The sequence below is a fragment of the Lichenostomus cassidix genome, chromosome 1, assembly GCF_008360975.1.
Source record: "Lichenostomus cassidix isolate B80296 chromosome 1, HeHo_3.0, whole genome shotgun sequence".
Classification (NCBI taxonomy): Eukaryota; Metazoa; Chordata; class Aves; order Passeriformes; family Meliphagidae; genus Lichenostomus; species Lichenostomus cassidix.
Genome location: NC_139479.1, coordinates 12,748,260 through 12,756,634, shown reverse-complemented (window position 1 = coordinate 12,756,634; position 8,375 = coordinate 12,748,260). Strand labels below are relative to the sequence as shown.

Below are 8,375 nucleotides of genomic sequence, written 5' to 3'. Positions count from 1 at the left end.
CTATTTTCGTTTTGAAAAACAATCTTTATATAATGATCTTTGTCCCCTCAGGAACTCTGGAATATATCTATTGCATGTCCTGGGATGATGAAACGTAAGAGGAATATGTAACAGCTGTTTTGAAAATGGTTCAAGAAATAAGAAGAAAGTGTCCAGCAGTGCAGTTCCTAGAGACTCTAAATCATCTGCTTCCTTCCTGAAACAGATGCTGATGAAATTCCCCTTGATCCAGTGTGTGCATTTGCATTGGGAGAGCAGTGTCCTGCGTGAAAAGAGGCTTTGCTGATCCTCACACAGGGTGGGAAGCTGGGATAACACTGCTGCAGTATCCTCACTCCTGCAGAAATGCCACAGAAATTGGCTTGCTGGCTTCAGAGTAGCCAGTAGAGATGGGGCTTGTCTGCTACTAAATGTCAGCTGCTGGCTGTGGGTGAGAGCCCCAAGCAAACCCTGCACGCTCAAGATCCCAGTCCTGACTAGAAACATCCCACAGATCTCTCCTTCCCTTCAGCCCCAGCCTTCCTTACATAAAAAGCAGAACTGAGATGTGCAAGGTTTACCCAAGCCAAAGGTGAATCCCCTCAGTGTATTTTTGCTACCCTGGTCTTCCCCCTGGTCAGTATGGACCTTCTGGAAATACAGGAGTGCAAAAAAATCTAATATCTGAAACAGGAATTTCTATTTCAGCTTGAAAGACACAATTAGGACCTTCCAAGCTGTCTCCTGAAAGATACTGCTTTTGCCTCCTTATGGGAAGACAGGCTCTGAGTTCACCTAATGAAATGAGCATTGAGCCTTTGCCAAAGAGACCCGTCTTGAATTATGCCAGGTGAGATGTCTGAAAGTCTTGCTCTGCAGATTTCTACAGACTGGAGCCCAAATTCAGTCACTCAGGGTCCTGTGTCCCCATTCATGATGGCTGTGGTGTGTGCCTACGTGTTCACTCCAGATGGAAGAGGATGACAAATTAACACTTCGAAGTAAGTAGGATGAATGTGTGCCAGAAGTGGAAGAGAACTGCACTCAGATAAAATCAAGATATGTACATAGTAGATGACAATACTCATTAGAACTCTATTCCACTTCAAATTGCTTTTCATCTCTGGCAGGTCTTTGCAAATTTGCTTAATTTGTAATCTTCCATATCAATGGATCATGAGAATTAATGCTGTCAGGAATATGTCAGTGCTGCTTAGACAGAACTGCCTTAGGAGAAGGTGGCATTTTTGCAGCGTATTTGCTAGAAGAACAAGAAATGAAGCATGGCTATCAGATTCCACTCAAAGGTTTAAGGGGGCAGAAGTGCAGAGAAAATGAAACTTCTGAGTATAAATAGATATTCACTATATGATGCTCTTTTTTTATTTTTTAAAGCTGATGTGAACTTATACTTACAATTATTTGGTGATGACTTTTTGTATTACTCCAGACGTCATTTTGCTCTTTGGACAGTCACAAATTTCTAGCTGTACCCCCTGACTGCTGCTAAGATGATGTGACAGCTGCTGATAGGATGTGATTATTCATAGTAATTTATGGTTCATTATGCTCAAGGAGTAAGCTGATCTGAACCAGTCTTTTGGCTAATACTAATGCCAGATAATAGAGCTATCCAGACTGTCTCTGCAAAAGAGGCCTTTAACTTTATATTTTGGAATAAATCATAACAGTTCTGCCCAGCAAAGCCAAACATTTGAATTTGGTTTCTACTTTTTAAAGCATTATTGAAAAATTACACAATTCCAAATAGAATAAGTATCAGAAGAATTCAGTTGTCTATTTGTCAAGAAACACATTAATGTTTTTGTCCTCCTGCATCCATCTCTGGAGGGACCCTTCCACTGCTCTGCCCTGCACTTCTGCCATTGCACAGATGCAAAAGCTCAAACTCTTGACTTCTGAAATAGTTCTTGCCAAAACTAAACAAATACCACAGCTATTGTGAATCTCCTTCACTGTATTCCCAAGTCCCCTTCTTCTGTCCCAATGAAGATACAATGGAAACAAAACATTTTAAGAGAACAGTATAATAAAACCCCAGAGTGGTACAGGTTGTTCATTATCAAGGCAATATCTGCACAATGTGAGTATTTAGCTGTTATATACTGGAAAACACAAAAAATGGCCATTCCCTTGGGAGGGACCTAATTCCTTTCTTCAATGCCTTGTTTCCCTCAGGCAGCCTGAGCTGCCCCTGCCTGTCTCTGTGAGCTGGGAAGAGGCAGTGGAACCCCTGGGGTGACAGTGCAGGGACTCCAGACACACCAATTCCAGAAGGGAAAACCTCTTACGGGTCACAACAGGTTGTCTGACATTGTAAAACTTCCAGGAGTGCACAGAAGAAAGCTACAGGGTCTTCTGCAAGTTAGTGTTTGAGGGTTTTTTTTTCCTTTTCTGTAGGAAAAACAATTGCACAAACAATTTAGCAAGGTTTGTAAGTCCTGGAACAGAGGGCACCCCCAGCCTCAAGACAAGCCCTGGATTTCCAATTTTGTGTCTGGGGCACATTTCCTCAACACACATGGGGCAGAGGCATAGGCACCATTTGCACAAAGACAGAGAGACACTAGAGACAGTCATGCAGCCTCTCTTTCTTGCTAGCAAGTTTCATAGTTTTCTGGTTTACTGTGACCTGTGTATTATTTCATACCCTCCCCGACCATGCAGCTATTCCTGCCCAGTTTAGGTGTTTGTCTGAAGCCCAACTTACAGTTTTCATCTGCAGACAGTGCATCTTTGAGCCATTACAAACATGTGTCTAATGTTTATTTGAAGGCTTTTGTGTTTCCTTTGCAGCCAAACTCTGCTCCAGATGCTCCTGCTTCTCTACCAAACCTATTCACCTCTCCCTTTGGCTCTATTTGTGTATGAACTACAGGATAAAAATTCAAAATTGAATGCGGATGTTTGTGCTCTTCTTCCACCTTCACAGTTCACCACAAGCTCAGACATTGCTGTGGCTTTTTGATATTTTCTAAACCATGAATTTCCCATGCATGTAGCAAGAGCTATGGCAACAAGAACAACAAACTGAAAACATCTTTTTTTCCTGACTGTAACTTTAAAAATGTAATTTTTTTAATTACTTATGAGAAAAAAAAAAGGTAGAAGCTTCAGTTTTTCACAAGCTGTGTTTATATGAAGGTTAAAAGTACAGCTGGAGGCTGTAGCAGTGATTTTGTAGGTAGCCAGTGCAGGATTTCACCCTTGCCCAGGCTGCTGGCACAGGCAGTCTCACTGCCATGGTGACCAAAGCCCATGCTGACAATATTTTGCATTCATACATGTGTGCTCTTTTCTCCTTGCTTGCTGGGGGTACTCTGCTTGCCACACAAAACAATATACCCCTAATTTTTGGAACATGCTGTGTTTTGGGTTTTAAATTATATTACTATATTTTAATTATATTATTATATTACAGTTTTGCTGTTGTACGTGCATGTTCTGGTTTTGGGTTTGGTTTCTTTTTTTGCTTCCCAGTTATAGGAATACAGAGGGAGTAGAACACATTTCTGTCATGTTATGACCTGTTGGAAGAAATGCATGATCTGTCCTGCCCAGCACCTGACATGATCTCAAGCATGGTTTTGGCACAGCAAACTCTGCTCCATGAAGAGGTCCTTAGCTTTTCTTAAGGTCTGGTGTCTTGAATTCAGCTGAAAAGCAGAAACTTCCATAACAAAAAAAACCCCAAAACCCAAACCAAACCAAACCAACAAACAAAAAACCCCCAAACAAACACACAAACCAAACCAAAACCAAAAAATACATCACCAGAAAAAAACCTCCAAACCAAAGCAAACAAAAAAAAAACCCCAACCCCCCCAAACCCAAAAACCACCATCAAAATCAAAATCAAAACCAAAACAAAACAAAACAAGAAAACAAAAAACAAAACAATGAATTAATGTGTAATTCCCTCACTTTGAAGCATTGCATTTTTATTTACATTACTATTTTAATGATTTTCAAAATGTTTCACATTTAAAAATTTGTTTTAAACAGCAGAATTGCAAAACAATTCCTGTAGGGAATGTCAAGCTGAAATGTTTTTACATAAAACAAAGTTACAAAATAGTTTTCTGAGAGTAAATCTTTTAAAAATCACCCCTCTCATCAGAAGCCTCCCTTCAGGTGAAATGGCATTTTTGACACAAATCCTCAGAATTCTTGGCAGCCCTCCTCTGGAAGTTGGGGGTTCTAAATCAGGACTGGAAAGGAAAAACCTACAGAAATTCACCCTGGGGACAGAACTCCTTAATCCTTATCTATTCCTTTTGATGTTCAAGATCTGTGAGGTTTGTCTTTGCCCATCAGTGTCCTTGGACACATATGAGATGCTCTCAGAGTGGCATTTACTCGGTCCTTAAGGCATATTTGTCTTACTGCTCATCAACACTCCTTTGGGGAAAAACTTCTTCCATTGCTGAAAAGCTGTGCAATCAAATATGTGTACTTTATCAGAGCAATGGCAGGGAAAATGCACTCCCTGCCTCTGCTCTCCCTCAGGATGCTGATTGTTGGTTACCCCCCTTACCACCAGTTTGGGGTCCTAATTTTAGCAGGTTCTTTCAGCTCTTTGTTCTGCTATGAAGTACTGTGAATTTCCTTTCTGTTGTTCTACTGACACAAGCAATTGCTCCTAAGTTACTTAAAAAGGGTAAGACTCATAACTGGAGGAAAGTGTAACAATATATTACAAAATTAATAGTTTGAGTTTGTCTCTTTATATTTCTTCCCTATATTGACTGCCAGATACTGATGTGCTACTTTGGAAGTAAGATAAAATCAATCCTCTTAGCTTCAGATTTAATGAAAGCCTCTCTCTTTTCTCTTTTATTGCTTCTCTGCTGATAAGGGTCTTTGTCTAAGCTCTCTTCTTAAGAGCATCCAAGCTTCTGGTACACCTGATATTCTTTTTAATGCAGAAATTTGTCCACCTGAATAAGCACTAAAATTACAATTCAGTTTTGTTATCTTAATTTATTCCATTGTAGTGGTTGTATTTCTTTATTTTTATAGTTGCTGTCATGATCCACATAACAAGTAAATCCCATTATTAATTTCTTTTACAGTGCTATAGATATTCCTTCTCTTACATTAATGAGCCACCTTCTGAAATGTGAAAAGTCAATGGATTTATAGTGGGAAAGGCTGAGCTGCATCTCAGTCCACCTGTATATTATGCTATAGCTGAAAACCAGGATTTAATTTTATTATTAAACATATGCATTCCTTTGAAAGCTGAATAATTTTAGCTGAATTTTCTTTTCTGGTTGGGTATCTGAACTTTTGAGAAATGTGATGTACAGTGCCCCGTGGCACTGAACATTGATGTTATTTTTCTAACACAAATTTGTCCTGTTAGCTTGAACTCTGCTGAACATAATTTGCACCCCAGGAAAAACTCAAAAAGTTGATTTTCTTTCCATGTAATTTCACCCAGTTCCTCTGAATTTACACCTAGTGGTTCATCTTGATTAAAACATATCTTTGTTTTGGCAGAGCACACAGAGGGAATCTACATTTCTGCTAAAGTGAACTGGAGATACCTCTCTTCCTGAGAGGGAATGAATTAAGTCTAGTTTTGGCATTATTTTAAATCATCAGTTAGTATTATTTTTCCACTCGTCTTTCATTTTTTCTTTCCTTTCTGTGAATGCTTCTTTTCCTTATATTTATTTATTTTTGCCTTCTGTCCATCACAGAGAAAAATGAATGAAAATCCAGTTGTTTTCATCTGTATTTAAACATTAACCCAAGCTTACAGACTCCATTACACAAGTTTTTGATGACATTATGAGTTTTTTGTATCAGTACAGATCAGATCCTTTCACATAAGCATAGTTGCAAGTACTTTTATAGTTCTCCCTGTGTACACACTCTAGCAGAGGTACTGTTGAAGCTCTCCCTCCTTTTCTATGAAATTGCTGTACAAATGCAGCATTTCAAATCCAGCAACAGCATTTTAATGGATAATTACCTTTCCCATTAATGAGTGTTAAGCTCTTTCTGGGATGATTCAGTTTACCATTCTCTATCAGTTAGCCTCCAAATTGTCTTAAGCAAATGCAGTGGGAGGAGGTTAAAGAGTTCAAATCATTTGTCTCTGTCAAACTGGCTGATTTATCCGTGTGATTAGAGCTCCATGACCAGAGCTGTCAGCAGAAGTATGAAGAGAATCAGGTAGGCGTAGTAACCTTTCCTTCTGGCACCTCTGGAGTATGTTAGTCTACAACTCCAAACCTTTACTTTCTGCATCTGAGCCTCAAATGCCTACCTTGATTTTCAACCTTACTTAGCAAATGCAGCTGCTCCACACATTGGTTTCTGTCCCTGGAGTTCAGAGTTGTTGGGGCCCTTGCAGAATCAGCTGGAACCCTCTCCAGTTAATGTACATTTTTGCTGACTAAAGGATTGTGTCTTGAAGTCTGTGTACCCTGCCAGGAGGTAAGTTAACCTTGCCTCAGGACTGTTTGCAGTGTCGGGTTTGTGGTTGGACTGATGGTCTTAAAAGTCTTTCCCAAATTGAATGATTCTATGGAAGGGGCTGCATTCCCCATCTTTCCCATCTGCACTGATGATGCATGTTTCTCCTGGACTTCCGACAACCAAAATACAATGATCTATCCTGTGTATCCTGTGCAATGAGCTCTGAGTATGTCCTGTGATATTACCTGCAGGATCTCCTGGTGTTCAGTTTCTGAGCCAGGGCTGACATCAGGTTTTCTGTCTACAGGCTTGGCCCACCAGCATGGGGTAGAGAGGCTGCACCACCTTCTGAAGGCCAGAATTCCTCCTCAGGGAGACACCACAGATGGCATCAGCTCCTCTGGACCACACACTGTGGGGCAATGATCACAACAGGCATCCTGATCCACAGAGCTGAGAGGACCCAGTAATCCCTGCAGTGAGGCAGGTGAAAATAAAAATCATCATAAAAATGGAAGAAGATAAGCATCTGCAGTGCTTTTAAAAAGATGAGCACAAAAAGAAGCAAAGGGGCATATTTCATGAGAAGAAACAAATCTGAGCTGTGCACTGTCTGGAAGGGGGCTGAACTACAGAGCACACAAAAGCTGCTGGTCACAAGAGGCAGGGAACTGTGTTCAGAGGTGTTTTTTATTCTGAGGAACTGTGACAATCTCTTCAGGTATCTAAACGAAAAGGTGATCCATTTATAAATAATCTTCTACTGCTGAATGTGGCTTTGGGGTTTGGTTAGTTGGTTGGTTTTTTATGGAAAATACAATATATTTATATATATATATTTATATATATATATATATGGGAATCTGAAGGATTTGCTGCTGGTGTAGAGACACAGCATTTGGCTTAGAGGGCAGTGCAGAGAGGACATTGCTGAAGAGTCTGGTCTGAGAAAGTGTGTACAGAGCAGCAGACTTCCAGCTGTGGTAACTGAGGGATCATGGCATATTCTCCAGTTTGTTTCATTGCATTTAAGCACTGTCAGGCAAATATTGTTGCCAAGATATAAGTCCAGAATGTGAGGAAGAGGTGATGCATACTCCCCTCAGGACATATGGCAGCTTTTAAGGAAGCGGATCCAATATTTGACCCAAAAATGGTAAATGGTGTTCTTAACAAAAAAGGATCACAGTAGGTCTGTGGTTCTCTTTTTAGACTCTATTTTGTGTGAGAGGCTCCAGTAGGAGAGAGTTGGATGGATCTCTACAAGAGCAGGTGGGAATTAATCCTTAACCTCTAAACTTCAACTTGCTAATTTTCTATAGGTTTGAGACAGGAGACTCTCTAATGCCATGTTCAGTGCATGCTGCATTATTTGTTCCAAACTGGTATTACTGAATGGTTTAAATATGCCTGTCAAATCCAAAACTGTTACTGAATTCAAGGAATTCTTGACTCTATTATACTTAGTGTAAGAATGTCTTTAACAAAAGCATTGCCAAACCTGCCTCATTCAGAAAAAGGAATTCACAGGTAAGGGATTTTTACTTTTAGCTTTCAGGGAATACAAGGAGCTGGCAACCAAAATAACAACAGATGGGAATCCTGTTGTGTCTGCTCAGGAAGAACATTCAAAGGCATTGGGCCATCTTTAAATCCCAGCAATCCTAATAAACTTTTGGTCACATATTGGAAAAAGTTGGAAAAAAAATCAAGCAAACTGTAGAAAATGTATGGTCATTTAAGGTAATTTCCCTCTCTACTAGCAACTTTTTGTTCAGAATGAGAAAACAGACTTTCAAATAGAAAATAAGCTGAAGCAGTATTTCATGGCTTTTGCCTGTATCTTTCTGCAGCTAGGCAGCAGCAGATGTGCTGGATGGAGGATGCTCTGGGCAGACTGTGAAAATTGGGCAGATACCACATTCCAACAGCCAGTTGCTGTA

The 8,375-nt window shown here is 40.0% G+C and overlaps 1 long non-coding RNA gene across 1 annotated transcript; it reads left to right on the top strand.

Moving 5' to 3' along the window:
- The first annotated feature begins 692 nt into the window (after positions 1-692).
- LOC146444207 (uncharacterized) lies at positions 693-8,091 on the top strand. Its single transcript, XR_014849670.1, has 3 exons — positions 693-980; positions 6,740-7,153; positions 7,984-8,091. It is a non-coding gene; the product is annotated as an uncharacterized LOC146444207 (long non-coding RNA).
- Positions 8,092-8,375: the final 284 nt, after the last annotated feature.